This window comes from Paroedura picta, chromosome 4 (assembly GCF_049243985.1).
Source record: "Paroedura picta isolate Pp20150507F chromosome 4, Ppicta_v3.0, whole genome shotgun sequence".
Taxonomy (NCBI): Eukaryota; Metazoa; Chordata; class Lepidosauria; order Squamata; family Gekkonidae; genus Paroedura; species Paroedura picta.
The window spans coordinates 53,149,400-53,167,831 of NC_135372.1; the positions used below are offsets into that span (position 1 = coordinate 53,149,400).

At 39.1% G+C, this 18,432-nt stretch overlaps 1 protein-coding gene across 7 annotated transcripts in view; it reads left to right on the forward strand.

Annotated features, from left to right (window-relative positions):
* LOC143835362 (uncharacterized) overlaps positions 1-18,432 on the forward strand; it is a 143,885-nt gene that overhangs the window by 39,021 nt on the left and 86,432 nt on the right. The window lies entirely within an intron of this gene.

Here is an 18,432-nt window from a genome sequence, read left to right on the forward strand (position 1 = left end):
TGTATTCCATAAAGAATACAAGGGATGTTGGGAAGAATATTGTTTTATATCTGAGTAGTTTTTCGGTTCCTTAGCCTTATACCTAAGAAAGGATTCCCAAGGGATCCCATTTGCCCTGACTTTAGTTGATTTAATGATTTCAATCGAGTAACCCCATTCAAGAAGTGAATTCTCTAAATTGCAGATTTGTTACTCCTGACTCGTATTAATTCTTTTATGTCACAAAAAGTAAGTTTCTTTTTAGATGTAATTGGTGGTAGAATCTGAAGCTTAAAAGTTCATTCCTATCCAATGGTTTTCTGTTGATGCCATACAAGAACCCTTAATAGAAAGCAAAACCAAGGTGTCTAAAAATATTTGTTTTGTATCAGTATTGGCCAAAAGTGCAATAGTGGGGTGCTGCTCATTCACCCATTTTACAAAAGACCCCATGTCTAATTTGCCACTGAAAATTAAGAAAACATCATCCAGAAACCATGCATAAAAATTAACAGAATGATAAAATGGATTAATTTCTAAATTTCACAGTCAATTAAGTTCCAATTCCAACATGAATTAGCAACTACTTTACAACTTGTAAACGTTATCATATGGATTTAAGATTCTTTGATCTGAAGACAGCTTCTCACAAGTTAAATCAGAAAACCAACTAACGCAAAGTATTTTTCATTTTTTGTTTGTGTTCCAATACCTGGAGGTTTGAATAACATTAATCCATTCATGAACATCATTAATTAGATGATGAGGCCTTTGGCTATAAATACTATATATACTATATATATACAAAGTGCCCTCTCTTTCAAATTAAAGATGGGACAGGAGGACATGGGCTCCTTCCCCCAAGCCACAGTCGAGTTTTGAGAGTGAGCAAAAGAGAAATATCCCTCCCACAGAGGGCAGGTCTACCTTTAGAAGCATATGGCATGGTTCACATGGAATATTACTTCAGTTCACAAAATATATTAATATAGTCCATTGATACATTAAATTTAAACTGAAGTATGATAAGAACAGCACCATTTTTCTAGATGTCATTGTTAAAAATCAAGGTAACAGCATCAAGGTAATCAGGGAATTCACAAATGTCATTTTTGGCAGGTGACAGTTATCACCCCTCCCATCTAGAAAAGAAACTGAAAAGAGGCTAGATAGCCATCTGACAGAGAGGCTGATTCTGTGAAGGCAAAAGGATGGCAGGTTACAGTAGATGAGTGATTGGAATGTGAGTGTCCTGCATAGTACAAGGGTTGGACTAGATGACCCATGTGATCCCTTACAACTCTGTGATTCTATGATTCTAAGAAACTGTAGCTGTGAATCTGATTTCATCAAACAGTCCCAAATAACTGTCTAGCAATTGGCTGAGAGAGGGTATTCACCCAATACTTTGAAATATGCTCTTTATAAGGCTAAACAAGCTCCTAGGTCCACTCTTTTAATTCCCAAAAATAAAGCCAATACTACAGATAAAATGGTTGTTGTGTTAGCGTACAATAAACACTACAATAACAGTAAGAATATCATTAATAAATACTGGTACCTCCTTTCTGACATTCCAAGATGTAATTCAGTCCCTTTGTTTGCCTGTAAATGAGCAAAAAACCTCAGGGGCATGCTTGTTCACAGTTGATTCTCCCACACAGAAACAGCAGGGGATACTTTAGATGGAAAAGGACTGCCAAGTGATTTTTTTCCCCTGCCAGCATTGCAAGGCCTGTCAGTATGCTAAAAAAAATTAGAATGTTAAGAGTTGCAATAATGATAACATTTTCTCCATCAATCAATACATAACATGTGCAATATCTGGGGCTATATATAAATATACTAACAATATATAGGTTTTACATTGAAGCTTTTAAAATTAAGAATTCTTGAGCATTTGAGTTGTATCAGAAATCACAGTCTCAACACCTATGGTCCAACACTTCAGGACAACTCAGCAAACCACCAGTTTCATGGCACTGAGAAGATTTCAACATCTACTGAACATCTCTTATGTGCTCTGAAAAGAAGATAGACTTCCGGGATATTTACTCTCAGGACTCTGGAGCCAGCAGGTTTACATCAGGAGATTGATTGGATGTGTATTTAAATATAAAATAGTGTTCTTTTTCTTTCTTTTTTTTCTCTACCTTGATTGTACATGGAAAGATGTCCATTTACAGGTGCACCTCTCTCTGGTTTCAACAGGTCCTAACAGGCCAGTTTCAACGTTCTACCAGATGTGTTGCAGAATTTTCTCTGCCCCATCAGTAAACCACCTCACCTGACTTTGTAGCTGTAGATTTCATGGGCACACAACAGAATTTCTTGGCAGCCTGGAAGAAGGCAATTTTCACTCCGCTGCTTTCCCCTCCTCTCCTTAATTAATAAACAAATTGTTACAGTTTTTTCTCAAAACGGAAAGTGATGGTGCCCCAAAGCAGTCTTCAAAACACGGATTGTCATAAATTGGAATGATCCAAGACAGGTTATTGAAGAGAACAAGAGTAATAGGAAAGCAAATAGAGCCCTACTTTAGTTTATTTCAATACAAAATATCACACTCCCTATCAATTTTGGCACTGACTCAGTAGTTACCTCCATAGAGCAGTACATATCTAAGAGAATAAGGATAGTGTAAGCAAAGGAGATGAGGGAACATAACCTATCCTTTTCTGCTCTAGATTATAGTGCTGAATGTTCAGTTTTGTTGATTCTTAGACCAACACCCCAACTAGGGCTTGGTGGAAGGTTCAATAAGACACTTGGCAGCAACTTGCAGGTTTACTAGAAAGAGGGGGAAAGATTGGCAGGAGGAGTACAAGGTAGAGAGGCAGATTGATCCAGTAAGAAAAGTAAAGGGGGGACTGGAAAGGGAAAGAGGCTTGACTGGTTCTTTGAATGAATGAAAGCTAGCTGAGAAGAATGTGACTGGCTTGTCTGAGATTGTGAAGAAATCTTACATACAAAAGCAGCTGTTGCCTGAGCTAAACTCTTCATAACTTATATCAGAATATGCAATGCTTATGTTCAAATATTCAATAAGAACCATAGTGCCTTGGTTGTCCTGAGCTGGGTGACCTTGCTAGGATTCTTCTCAAGGTCCTGCATACCTTAACTTTTTGGTTGATGACCTATCATTGTCTCAGGGGGCCCAGATTCATTGTGGTGAGTCCCAGCCTCATTCTTTTACCATCCTGCCTCCATTTTGTCTATAGATTCTGTAAAATCTGGGAGATCATTCTGAATCTGTCAAAAGCAGTCTGGCCGGGCACAACCCAAATAGCAGAGAGAGATGCCAACAAAATAGAGACATCAGTTTTAGCAATGATCTGTTGGGTACCTAGGTTGTCTGGAAAGAGGAAAGTGAAACTAAGATATATACATGTGTACTCAACTTTGAAAACATCGGTTCCTGTCTGAGTGGCAGCCCTTTGTGGATTTGTAACAGAAAGATTAAGTGCCACAGCAATTAAAAGAGAATGAGCCAGATTGGCTCACTCTTTTAGAGTCTCCTAAGGTCAAGGTAAAACAGAGAGAGCTGGGAGGGGGGGTCCTTTTCAGAAGTTAAGTTTTAAGAGCATAAAATCAGTCCTTCTGGGTCAGACTAATGCAGCATTCTGTCTCACACAGTGGGCATCCAGTTTTTCTTAGAGATGTCAGGCCAGACTTGGCAACCAGTAGAAGACCAGGGAGAGACAGTCAATGCTGGCATGATGTCACTTTTGGGGAAACCCAGAAGTGATTTGAATCCTCCCTAGGAATCAGCAAACTGGTTTTCCCATAGACTTTCCAGCAATTTGTAAGGAGTGGGACAAGATGTTGTTCCATTGCCCATGGCAATTTCCCCCTTATTTTCTCCCACTGGCTGTTAGAATCAGAACTTTGGAGAGTCAATAACAGGGCATAGGCATCATCTTCCCTCATTCTTGCCTCCTAGCACTGATATTCAGAGGTTTACTGCCTCTGGTATTGGAGGTTTCCTTTAGTCACCATGGATAGTAGCTATTGATGGATCTATCCTATCATGTATGTATCTAATTCCTTGTTAAAGCTATTGTCGAGAACGACTAGTTTGGGCAGCGCGGGGGGTCCGGAGAAGGAGCGTGCTGACAGGAGCGGAAACCTAAGAAAGGAAGATCCAGAGGAAGAGATCCCGGCAGACCCTCTTTGGATACGAAACTTACATAAAGTGATGTGGGGAATCAGTTCACCAGGGGTGGGGGAAACGGTAGCACAGGGGCAGTCAGTACAAGCGGGGAGAGCAAGGGAGAAACCCAGGGCGGGGCGGTGGCGGAGAGACGCGGAGTCCCGGAAGGGCGAGGTCCGCCTGAGAAGCCCGGAGGGTGGAGACAGGGGCTAGAGAGGCTACTTAAGGAAGCGTCAATGAGGAGATGGGGTTGGAGGCGTAGTGAAGGAACTACCCTGAACCCAGGAGCGGGAGAGAGAATACCGACTCCATTCTGAGACGCTGTTTGCTAACGATAAAGCCGTCTAGTCCCGGGTCTCCCTCACCGAACAACGTGGCGGACCCGAAGCGTGGCAAAGACCCGGCGGACCCTGACAGCTATTTATGGCTGTGACCATCACTGCATCATCCAACTACATCTGGCACTCCAATCATTTGTAAAGAGACTATGTACCACCTGTAACCCTTCCAATATGTGTGGTTACTATTTTGTGTGACTATGCTAGACCACGCATGAATCCCTTCCCCCCTCCCCCAGAAATCTAAGGACCAGTTTGCATTTAATAAAGCTGGAAAATATGTTTTTCCATATTCACACAAACTGGCAAGCATGTGTAGCAATGTTCCCATTACATATGACTGGAGTTCCAGAACCAACCATCTTTAAAGGGTCGGAGGAAGAGTAATACAATGTGTGGTCATTTCTGTGAATGTGGTTGTGTTTCTATATACCTAATTCCTTATGCACTTTTTAAATTCATATTCCTTGTGAGAGGATATTATGGGGCCATCTGAGTGAATTATTACTCCTGTTCCAGACATGGGCAAGCTTGATGGTCAGATTCAGTATCGGTTATTTCAAGAGTTGGGAATTCAGCTGGATGTGATCCACAAAGCAGTTTATCTGATCCTTTGTGCACTAGCAAAACATTTTCAAGTAAGAAACAAGACTTCTATGTTTTATCATGAAGCCTTGTAATCTTGTTTGCAATACATTAATGTATAGAAAATGCTATATGTATACTTTGTTAACTGTGAAACCTTTACTGCTAGATGGTACCAAATGTATGATGGAATGGACCAATGTCTCCCAAAATTGAGAAAAATAATCACCCCGGCTCTGTATCCTTGTATATGAACTGAATAAGAGGATAAGAGATCTATTTAAGAACCTTCTCCCTTTTTAAATCATCAGAATGATGACAATTCCAAAGGTCATCATGAAAGGCTGGGGGGCAGGGTAGCAACAGACTCTAGCATGCAGAACTGGAAGTACAGGATCTTTGCAGAGGCAGAAAAGTAACACCACCAGTGTAACTCTTCTTCCCAGTATATTAACAACTGCCACCTGATTGTACTTTTTTTTCAGACTGTAAAAGAAAAATTATGGACTGGCGAGCTGAAAAATGTATTTAAAAATAATGTAAAAAGCTCAGCCTAAGCTCTGTGGAATAATAACTTGTTTGCCAACAAAAATCCAAATAGATTTAGGTTACAGAATACAGATAACCATTTTACAACTTCTTGTAAAAATAATTGTCGGGCACATATAACCAAATAAAAAAGCCATGTGGTAGAGATGAATTGTGTCATGTTTGTGCTATACTTTCAATGCTAGCTTTAAAAGGAATTATTTATACAGGGAATCAGCTCTGTTTAGTAATATCAGCCTCCTAGCAAGGATGTCAGTTTCAACTTCCGGCATGTGAGCTGGGTTAAATCAAGGTGTGGCTAGACCTTGAACCAAAAAGTAAGCCTGAACAAAAGCAGTTCAGAAGATCAAATCTTTATTATACACATCAAAAATGAATTTATTATAGCAGATCAGAGAGCATATCAGAAGAGAGCTGACCGGAAAAAGTATATCAGGATGGATCCAGTGGAAGGTACTGAAAGTTACAGATCTTTCCTATGTTCTTTTTCCAGTCACCCAGTCTAGCTTCAGGAAAATTGATTCCCTGTATCATAGGAGCTTCACAGACTAACAAATAGATTTATGTGGAGGGGAAAGACTGATCAAATTGGCCTTCCTGCCCCTTCTGTCAGACAAAGGGGAGGGATTACTCTGTCTGCCCTCTTTGACTGACAGAAGGGGCAGGAAGGTATCTTGTTCTCTGTAACTATTAGTCCACATGGTTCCCATTAATTTGGGAACCAGTTCTCCTAGTGTTAGAAAGGACCACTGATACAAAGAGGAATGCAAGCAACATCTGTGATATTGTCCTCACAAGATCAGTGATCCAACTCTATCAGTTTTATAAAAAAAAGAATTTAAAAAATGAATTGCAAGAATTCTTCCGTACCTCATACATACTATTGGTGGATTAAAGAATACAGATCAACCCCTTTGTCTACCCCAGGGCCTTTTAGTAGATAGGACTTGGTTGTTTTCACCACAGAGCTCTGGATGGTCTATATTGGCAACATTATGGCTGATTGGCTGGGTTTAGATTGTTTTAAATTGTTTTATGGGATTTTATTGGTGTTTTATGCTTATTGTTAGCCGCCACGATTCTCCGTGAGAGTGGCGGGATAAAAATATAAATAATAATAATAATAATACATTTCTTCTGAGTGTATTTTATTTAATTAGACTCCTATGAGTATTTTATTATTCTTTGTAGTTCAAAGAGTTTGATTTTTGTTTTTGTTTTGACTTATCCAGCTATTTCCTCCCTCTCCCTTGAAAATGTTAAATTTGGTTGGTTTATTACCTAGGCTAGAAGACAGTGTGGTTCTCTTCCTTTGCATTTATTAAAATAAGTAAAAAACAGGCATGATGGGTTGATGATGACCATAAAAGCTAAGCAAAGTATACTGGAAAACCTTTACATATATAAACTGTCCTTTGTGCCACTAAAAACTCAGTTTGAGGTTTAGAAGAATGATTCTGATGTGAATGAGGGATTTAGTTTAAATCAGGATCCAGAAGATGGATCTTCTCTATTAAGCATAGTTACAAATCAAAAGGAAAGCAGGTTAACTTTATTTATTAGCCACTCAGACTATCCTTATAGCTGATACTTTTAAATTAATATATGAAAAGTTGGAAAGTTTGTAACTTTATTTATTGAATTCTTCCATAAAGAAGCGGGGTGATCCAGCTCAAAATTAGGGAACATGACCCTCCGTCAAAGCCATTAATGGAAAACAACCTGCAAAGAGGAAGCCCTTGCTGGCCAACAACCCTCTCTTTATCAGCTCCCAAAGGAAACAATAGATTACAGTTAAATAGATTTCAGGTGGAGATCATGATCTTTCCCTATCAGGACAGAGACATTAAATTGGTGAGGGGAAATAAATAGTATGTGTTGCTTCTCTTATTCGTTGGGCATGCTTGTCCCCCAGATAGATGAAATTTGTAAAAAATTGTTTAAATCAAAGCTAGGACAGCCACCCTTACAGAGGAGGGCAGAAAATATGATGGAGTCTCCATTAATAGATCTAGAAATCCCTTTAGACCAAGGGCCTGCAAAATGGAACTCTTCCACCAGGCATTTGGTTGTGGCTAATGAATGATCTGCAGTACAGCATTTTATTGGCCTCCTTTCATAAAACCCCCAAAAGAGCACTTCCCTGGAACAAATAAGAACTGAGGGATTTGACATCTGCAAGTACGCTGTGCTGATAATAGGAATTCTAGCTACCTCATAATTTTAATTGCTATTGTTTTATTGCTTTATGATGAAGGTTTTAATGTATTTATTATGGTGTAAACTGCCCTGAGCTGGTATTCAGAAGGAGCGGTTATATAAATCCAAATATAAATAAATAAAAATAAAGATTTTCCCTCATCACAATATTGTCTCCTTAGATGCAGCTAATACTCTATGCCTCAAAAAACAACCTAAATGTATACTGAAGATGCACTCATGGAATATTGCTGAGTGGACTAATAAATATACTTCCTTTGAGGTTAGAGAATCTCTTACTCAATTTAGTATTACACTCTTACAAGACTCATGAGCTACTAAGGATATTTTCCTCCCCTTTGTGCACTTACTGTTTATTTTTGATTATCTAAGAATTTAAGTGGTATTCCTTTAATTTGAATTCTGTTCCTGCAACTTTGTACCTTTTTAAAAATCCAGTTTTTTTATTGGGAATCACGAAGTACGTGTTCTGCCCTCCAATGAGAATGAACAGATAGTTGTTGAAGCACCATTTTTTGTTTTGTTTTACTGCTTGGTTGGTCTATTCTTATTGGTCAATTTCAAGCCGGGCATGTTTTTTGAAATTGTAGGGAGAGGTTCTTGTATCTGTAGTTACTGTTGAGTAGCCACTTTGACAGACCATTAAATTCTCATGGCTCTCCCCCCTTTATTGGTTTAGAAATTCAATTCTGTTTTACAAAAATGGGATGAATCTAGCATTGTGAGCTGAACACTAGTCTTGGATCTTTGAGAAAAAGTAATTGACAAAGGCAAACTTATAATCAAAAACTTGTTCATTTGGCACATAAAAGATCCTCCCCCCTTTTCATCCTGGCATCTCTCTCCAGCCCTTGCATGCCTCCCCTGAGCCAGACGCCAATTCACAAATTCATTATAGCAGACTAGAGAGTTCCACCTAGACTAGAGAGTTTTACCTATGCCTAAATATGGCTTTAAAAAAGGGGATGAATCTTCGGTTGTGCAAAATTCAATAACATTAGAGCAGGGGTAGTCAAACTGAGGCCCTCCAGATGTCCATGGACTACAATTCCCAGGAGCCCCTGCCAGCATTCGCTGGCAGGGGCTCCTGGGAATTGTAGTCCATGGACATCTGGAGGGCCGCAGTTTGACTATCCCTGCATTAGAGCATCTTTTTGAAAAAAATGTAAACCTATTATTTGAAAACAAGGGTATTCAAAGAATCAGAGCCCCATTTTAAAATGATGTTTTGATAATGATTGCAGATTGGTAAGAAGGCAGGTAAGACAAACACAGGAAAACCTCCATAAATATAACCTCAAATGGGATGTATTAGAGTTATTTGGACTGAAAGGGGACCTTAAAAAACTGACTAACCAAAGAAAGAGGATAAAATGATGGGTTGGAAAAAGGGTTGTGGAATTCAAATTGAATTGCTCTGAATTGCTCTGAAGCCACTCCAGTTGGGAGACAGATCGCTCCAAGGCAGTCTGAACTGAGCAACCCATCAAAAACCAAGAGCTTTAGAGTGATTAGAAGAGATTTGGAGCACTTTGGCAGTGGCTGCTTAAAAGTTAAAGGGACACTTTCCTTTCCAGGCCCTGGCTGTTCCCACTCTATTTTGCCACCCTTTGCCCAGGCCAATGGCTGGCCTAGCTGTAGGAGGCCAGCCTGTCATTGCAATGAATTTGCTTCTGCAAATGGATGGCAAATGATGAGGTCTTGGCACCACTTTACAAACAATGAACACATACTTGTTAGAAGATCAATGAGTTCACATTTATGTTCTTGAAGAACCCTTGGGGGTGGACCTCAAGACTTACTAGTTTTCAGTTTGCTTAGAAGTTCTAGAGCATCACTTCTTGTCACCTCAGTTTGACTGTTCTTATACCACCCTTTCCAAAAACCATGTCCCCATGAGCCAGACTGGTGTAGTGATGAAGAGCGGTGGCCTCTAATCTCAGAGTGACATACAATCCCCTTCCACAACAGTCATCTTGGATAGGTGGGACTGAGAGAGTTCTGAGAGAATTGGGACTGGCCCAAAGTCACTCAGCCGGCTTCATATGGAGGGTTAGGGAATCAGGGCTGAGATAAGTGGGGTGTAAAAACCAACTCTTCTTCATTTTCCACAGTGTAAACAGATACAAAGAATTCATACAGTTTATCAACCATATCTCCATTTTCTTTAAGCAAACTTTTTATTCCCGCGTCATCCAAATATGCAGATAACAGGCTGTCACAGAAGTAGATGCTTACTAAGGCTGTCTGAAGCGCATGTCTGAAGTAACATTTGAACTAGAGACATCTTTGTTCAAAGTTCACATTCTTAGTTACTGGACCACTGCCAGTGGATCAGAAGATGTGGAAATTCTAACAGAATTATGATCAGGAAAGAACAGAATTAGAAAGGTCAGGCTTCAACAGAAGCTTAGGGACTACAGATGACAGTTTATTACTTGGCACTTCTTCAACTTGTGCACTGACACATTCCTACACCTCAACAAACTAGTTGCTGTGATCCTCTTACCTCTTTGATGTTGATGGAAGCATCATTCTTATAGGTTACAGAAACAATTTAGCCTTCTGTCTTAACTGCAGGTAATGACTACATTTGTTTTAACTGTGTCTTAAAAATCTGTGTGCGAGAAAAGTAATATGCCTCTAAAACAGTAGGTTTCATCCACTGGCATGTCTCTTTTAAATATGATACTGAAGGAAATTAAAGGACATTTGTGAATCCTTCAATTATTCATAAAATGTGATGATTGTTTCAGGAATGGAATTAACATAGCAACCGGTTGTGCTGAAACAAATTAGTGTTCTTGCCAAGGATTATTTAAGCCACAAACATTCGTAACAAGGGACACAATTTTCCATATGTAATTATTGCTTTCAATGACAATGAACCACTTTAGTTACACTGGCTCTCCTTAGCCTTTATATAATAAACATTCTCCCAGCAGCATAAAGCCAATATAGTGTGCCAAAGAATGAAACACTATGCAATGTTTATAACATTTTTAAAGGCAATTCATTCATTTATAAAAGTGTACTACTGAAATAATTTTAATGCAATTCGAATCTTACAATCTATTATTTAAAACAAAGCAAAAACCAAAGACAGAAGCAAAAACTATGAGGAATCTGTTACTGCTGGTAAAAATAACAATTTGTTCTCCTTATAGTATGATATCATGTCACTTTGTTACAAATTCATTGGCATACAGGCATTCTCATTGGTCTCCACTTGCAGGAATAGGGACATCTGCTATGCAACAGTTTCCAAACATTGTGGCTTTATCATATCTATATCCATTTATTGCTTTATGTAAGGATTAATATATTCAATTTATGCAGAGAGTGTTGTGATGATAAAATACAGGACAGGAGAATGACATAAACCACTTTGGATCATCACTGGGGACAAAGGAGAACTATAAATGAAGTAAACAAATAAATGCATTCATCTTAGTATTGTGTGTATATTTTAACATTGACATTAAGCCTTTTGGATGTGTCATTTCAACTGATTTTAGAATGAAGAAAAGTTACTGGAAGAGTTCATCAAAGCAAGACAATAAAATGTTGTATGTTTTACTCCAGACAGTCTGACTGTTAGTTTGATTAGCTCTGATTTGTTACAACTAAATCATTTGCTGAAATATCTGAGGAATCATTTGAAAGCTAAAAAAGAAAGAAACACAATTAATATTTATATGATGCTGACCTTAACCAAAATATCTGAAATAAGAAAAGATTCAAAGATAATATTTGATGAATATCATATAGTGTATTTATTATGTATGAAGAGCACAGATCCGCCAACATTTTATAGCTAATAATCACAAGTACTTCCAAGATCCCTGTTTTCACACCAAGGATGAGTTGATTATGCACTGGGCTATTGAAGCTAATTTGGCACTGGTAAAAATAATCAATCTGCACCTGAGTTGTATGTCCACTGTGATGCTGCTCGCTTCCTCCATCCAATCTGCACTACTCAGGATTCACCACAAAATCACTTAACTTTTTTGTCAACATATCTTAGAGTGGATTTTCTCCACTTAATCTGAGAAATGTGTCCCCACTGCAGTCTCTTCCAGGTGCAAATGCAATGTCTCTATCAGATTTTCTTCCCACTCCAGCACCGATATTGTGCAAAAGTCTCTGCTGATTAGTTAGTTTCCAGCAGGGGATGCCTTTGAAACTGCAATCAGAGAATAGTCTTAAAGCTGATTTCACTACTGGGCTTTCCATTTTAGTGATGCCTTCATTTTATCTCACTTCTTTGCTGTAAAATCATTTTTCTGCTTTATAAGCCCCCTTAGTGTTGTGAGAAGCATGGGGCAACATTCCTGTCAGAAGTACAGATGAGACCTTCATGTCTACAGATACTTCCTCCTCTCTTCTCCCTCCCAATCAGGGGGATAGAAAGAACACTTGCCAGGGCTCCTCTATTCCTGTCCTTTCCCCCTATCCTGTTCCTTCCATTTGGCAATTTCTTTTTTTTTAAGAGAAGGAGGCATGTTAGACCTGGATTCCTTTCTTTTCAAAAGAAAAAAGGAAAACACAAGAGAATATTTTGTATAGGGCTTATAGGGTTTCTTTCCCCTCTCCTTCCCTCTCAGGTTGGAGTCAGAGGTGCCAAGTAGTCCCATTTCACAGGACCACTGATATAATACGATGCATTCATTTAAATCAAGGAGAAGGGGAAATAAATTTAACTTTCCAACTCTAAAAATTCAGATATATCTTAAATAAATATGCATAGTAATCTGAGAGTCAAGTTGATGAGGCAGAAATCTCAACCAAACAAATCCATAAAGCTACTGACTCTCCCTGGAACTCAAATGAAGTAAACAAATAAATGCGTTCATCTTAGTATTGTGTGTTTATTTTAACATTGATATTAAGTCTTTTGGATGTGTCATTTTAGGCATAGCATGGGTGTCTTTCTTAGTCTAAAACAGCAATGGCAATGAACTTTATTGGAGTCCACATACTGTAGATTCTTCAAAATGTAATGTCGGGTGGCTCTTCAGTTGGTTGTACTTGTGGGCACCAAAATTCACCATATGGTTTCCATCTGTGTCTAGATGCCAGATTTGAAAACTCTACCAGAAGAGTACAATATGTTATATATCTACTACAATGCATATTTTTAGTCCGGATCTGCCAACTTGAATGGAATTAATTGATCTTATTCCAAATCTAACAAGAGACAAAACATTTATTCTGTTGTAGGCTTTGTCTTCTCCTATTATGGCATGTATTGCTTGATTGAAGTATTTCACCATGAAACTTTCCATTTGGCAAACATCAGCATCATATTCCTTCAATTAAGCTTGAGTAATATGGCATTAGCTAATGACAACAGACCAGTAATAACTCAAGAAATACTTCGAGACAATATATACTTGATATAAAAACCAAAGAAAGGACATAATTTAAACCTATATTTTCTCTTTGGATGCCCATAAATCACATATTAATCAAATCATGATACTGTTAATCCTACTGGTGATTCAATTTTTTGTTGATTATACTGTGAAATATTGATTTTGTACTTAAATTTAATTTTAAAACATTTGGAGTACTCAGAACTAATGACAATTAATCCATAACGCCAAATCCCAGTTAAATACATATTAAATTGTTCCTTTTTAATATCACTACCTCAGAAGAAATCTGTTGCCAAAGCAGGGTTTTGTTACAAATTAAAATATTTGGCTCATTCCATTGCCTTCCATTTTACTCTAATAAAACAAAACAAAACAATGGAATTTGAGCCTCTTTACACAATCCATAGTATTATTTCATTATTAGATTAAACAGCTAGCAATGGTCAAATTTCTTCAAACTGGTGTGTGGTATAAAGTGCAGTACAATATTATGAGCCATGCCAGAGTGATCCCCACAAACACACATACATACATGCATTAAACCCAGCAGGAAAGCCTATGAGTTGACATGCTACTCCTTTAGAGTGGTTAAAAACATTGTTTTTAAAAATGTAAATTCTGAGGCACTAACTAGGGATGGGCACAAACTAGATAATGAATTTTGATTTATTGCCAAACCACAAACCAAACCACAAACTGAATTGAACCAGTTTAAATCGGGTTTGCATGTAACCTGAAAAATAGCTGAGCCTAGGGGAATAGTTTGCTCCCTGCCACTCAACTGCTTCAGGCTGTCTTTTGGAGAGGATGTCTGAGTGGGGATCTGTTGTTGGTCTCAGGCAAATGCCTGGTGGAAGAGCTCCCTTTTGCAGGACCTGCGGAATTTTGGGAGTTTGAACAGGACCCTGATCTCTTCAAGGAGCTCGTTCCACCAGGTGGAGGCCAGGACTGAAAAAGCTCTGGCCCTCATTGAAGACCAATGTACTTCTTTGGGGCCAGGGATCACTAGCCAGTTGGCAGTGGCAGAGCGTAATGCTCTTTTGGGGGATATAGGCAGAGAGACGGTCTCATAGGTACACTGGGCCAACCCCAAGTCCTGCATGGAGGATAGCATTCCTATCCTAGGTGCATGAGATGCTGATTGGGACTGAACCCGCAGCAAATAATGAGAGAAGACTTCAATCTTTCCTACACACTTTTCTTTTTAATTTGAAAAGTTGCTATTTCCTTAGTTGAAGCAATATTCCTATTGAAACAAACAGTCTCTTCAGTGCTATTTCAGATCAGGAAAATGACACAGAGTGAAACTTTAGCATTCGTTCCCCATTAGGGCTGTCACTTACTTGGATCTGCTGGGGAGGCACCCTGTGATACTCCCTGTCCCTGAAGCAGCAGGAGAGGGGGTTGAAATTGGAAGGAACAACATCAATTGATATTAAAACACGATGTCGCTTCCTGTTTTAGAACATCATTACACTCTAGCCTGTCCTCTTTAAGGGCCTTAGCTAAGTTCCGTTCCTATTATATTGTAAATTGTGTTATTAAGATTATTGTTGTTGTTTTATTTGTTTATGTTATATATTACTGTAATTCATTCCATGTATCCCCCATGTTGTATGTAAACCTCCCTGAGCCATTTGGTATAGAAATCAAATAAATAAATAAATTGTTGTTTTAGCATTTTAACTGTATTAATTTATTGCAACTGTAAGGTAAGCCACCCCAAGACAGTTTTGTTGAGAGGGGTGGCATAGAAATCCCAAAATAAATAAATAAATTACACAGAGGTAAGCAATGGCAAATCATTTACAAATGCCTCTTGCCTAGCTGAGACAATCCTAGGATCTCTTGGGTATATTACACGCATGCTAAAAATTAAATGGTTATGATGCACAGTGAAAGAAATGGTTCCAGTACCAATATGTGGGATGTAAGGGCATACAAAAAATGGAAGCACCTCTGCAATGCTATTGCTTTAAATTTGTTTTTAAAAAGTGTTGTGCTAGTGTTGCACAGGCAACCTTGTCAATAACTTTATTTATTCTTCTACCCGTCAGCAATATTTTTCAGAATTCATTGGTGTTCGGAGACCACTCTTTATCCATTCTTTCAATGTGACAAATGTGCCTGAATGATTGGGATGCAGATCCCTTTAAAAATCACTGGCATTTGCTGTAACATTATCGGGCAATTAGTGAAATGGAATTCTGATCATCCAAAGGACCTGTGTAGGCATAATAGGATACTGCAAAATGTCCAATGAATGGCAGTTTAGCAGTGTAATATGATATAATTGAGTTTTGTTCCATGTGAAATTTACTCGAGAACAGCTGATCAACAGTGGCAAGATTAATTACCTATTTAGAATACAGCTTGCTCTTCCAATTGAAAAAAAAAAATAGAATACAGCTTGCTGAACACAGCTTAAAACAGTATACGTGTAGTAGATATTGTTAAGGGTCATGTTCAGCTTTCAGTACAAATTAGGAATGTGATCTAATTTTTATGGGAAAAAATGTTGACATAACTGTGCACTGTTACGTACTATTGATCATTATAGATATTACTAGAATTAAAGCCCGTTGTAGCTGATAAAACCGGTGCTAGCCGGGGGGAGGGGGGGAATAGCAAACAGAGAGGGAGGTAGAAAGGAAAAGAGTGATGAAGGTAGAGCTTGGCACTGGGAAGAGTAAGGGGAGGGGTTGTCCAGTCTGTAAGGGCATGAAGCTGAATATGTGTGTTGTGTGGAGGTTGTGGTGGCGTGGTGACAAATGAGGTCGTGGGTGCAGAGATTCGGGTTTCAAGAACCTGTGGTTTGGAATGTTAGTTGACTGTGGGAGAGGATTGACCTTTGGGAATTGTGGCATAGTGGTTAAAGACGAGCTTTCAAGAGCCATGTCTTCAGATATGTGAAGGGAAAATCAGACTGGGGACTCTTCTTAGGGGGAGATTACACGGCAACCAATTCCTCCCAGTTCTGTGGCCTTACTCCTTCTGTCTCCATTTTTTTACTGTTGATATAATGTTATGTGCCAACATGCTTCTTTCACTGTTGCCCCTTAGAAGATGGATTTTCATAGAGGAAAATGTTCATATTCATTTCATTTTCTTTAATTTGAAGTTTCCAAAAGCCATTCAGCCATAACACATAATGCAGATTCGTTTATTCACTTCATTTGGATTTGTCTCAAGTACTTACCAAAATCAAAAGGAATATTATGCCACTTTCCGGTAATGCTTAATTAGTTCCATGCTTCAAAATATTGGGTTGTTTATTTTTCCTACACTGGAACAAAATACAGCAATGTTTATGATGAAAAATGTTAAGAAAATGCAAGGACAAAATATCTCAAAATAATAAATCCATATGTTATGCAAACAATTTGCAGTAATCTGTTCTACATAATATATTTCTGGTAAGGTCTTGGAGGAGGAGCGTGTCTCATGGCTTAAGTGACACTCAGCGCTTAACACCCACTCAGGGTGGCTGTCCAGCCCCTGAGTGCCTCCTCCTCAAACCGACTTGCCTGTCTGTCCAGCAGCCAGCCAACTGCCTTCCATCCCCCACCCCTGACCATCCCCTCCTCCTTCTGAGGTTTGGAGGCTGCAGATCTCTGCTGTGTGAGAGCTGACCTTGCCAATGAGTTCCCTAACAGCTGCCGGCAGCCTTTCCGGGTCCTGGGAAGTAGGGGAGGCCATCTACAGAGTTCTTCCAATCCCCTCCCCCCAAACTAGCACCCGTTGTATTCCTGAATGCAATGGGCTTGGCCCCTAATATATAAAACATGATATTAGAGTTTGTAAGCTTTGCCAGCATTAAATAACATTATTTACCATTGCCATTTGTATAGGCTGATAAATGTTGATAATGATTTGCTGGAGCTTTTCTATGTCATGAATGGTCTCCCCCATCCCCTGTGTATCTATTTCTATTTGCACATATCTATCTATATTCTTTTTAAAGGAATTATTTTAGGATAGAATGTAACATGTGAAAACCTCTTGCAAAGTCCTACTTCTGGCATCTGGAAACAGAGGGCTGTATGAGGCAGATCATGGTCTGATCTAGCATGGATATACATACCATGAATTATGATAGAACAAAAACAAATGACCTGGAGAAGACAAAAGACCCAGAGCTTATTGTTAGAGTCACACAAGAAGTGATGTCATCACACCAGTGACATACAGGCTACTGTGGTATTTAGGCAAAACCTCTTTAGTAAAACTAGCTTCTATGATACAGTTTTGCCTAAATACCAGAGCACTGTGTGGATGTCACTGATGTGATGACATCACTTTCTGTCTGATGCTGGTGATGAGGTGTGAGCCTTTCTCATTCTCCAGGTAAGTCCCCCTGCTGACCAGCTGATATGCAACTAGAGGACAAAGCCAGGTGGTGGAGGGGAGGGGCTGACAATCCTATTTGTATCACTGGGAGAAAATTTAATATTCATTTTTAAATGCTCAACTTTATTTGGATCATGCCCATTCACACTTATATGTTGGTTATATTAGTTTAAATGAAATCAGACTGAGATTTCTCAGACAAAATCGAATAAATACGTATTTTTGAAATATGTATCAAAAAGACAAAATCAAGACAAATCAGTTAATACAAAATAGGCCATGATTTTTTTTTCAGATCAAAGAACCCTCCCCTTATCTTTAACTCGCTCCGCGGATTAAATAATTCGTTAAGGGCCATGGTGGCGGGCACTGTCCGTGATGAGGAAGGGTGCCGATAGGCCCCTTCCCCCGGACTGACACTCAGATTGGGCCCTCCGAGTGTCAGTCCGCTGCCAAGAGCGGGTTGCGATTGGTCCCTTCCCGACGGACTCACAAATTGGGAGGCGCTTTGTGGACCAGTGTGTAGGCGATGCTAGAAATAAAAGTATATTTCATTTAACAAAGTGTGCCTCTCAAAAGTTTCCCCCCCCCCAAAAAATCAAGAATGATATTAATTTACATATTTATCAAAGGACTTGGCCGCCTTGGCTTTAGCACCCATGAAAATTAATGGTGCCATTGACTATAATGGGAATTTCAGCATTCCTGCCTTTCTTGGGGCCTGGGGGGGGGGGAGTGAGATAAAGCATCCAAACTTTAAGCCCCCCAGAAGGCTCTTCCCTGATGCCCTTTCAAATTTCAAAATAATTGGTCCAAGGGGTCCATGTCTAGGGGTTCCCAAAGAGGGTGCTCCCATCCGCTCCATTATATCCTA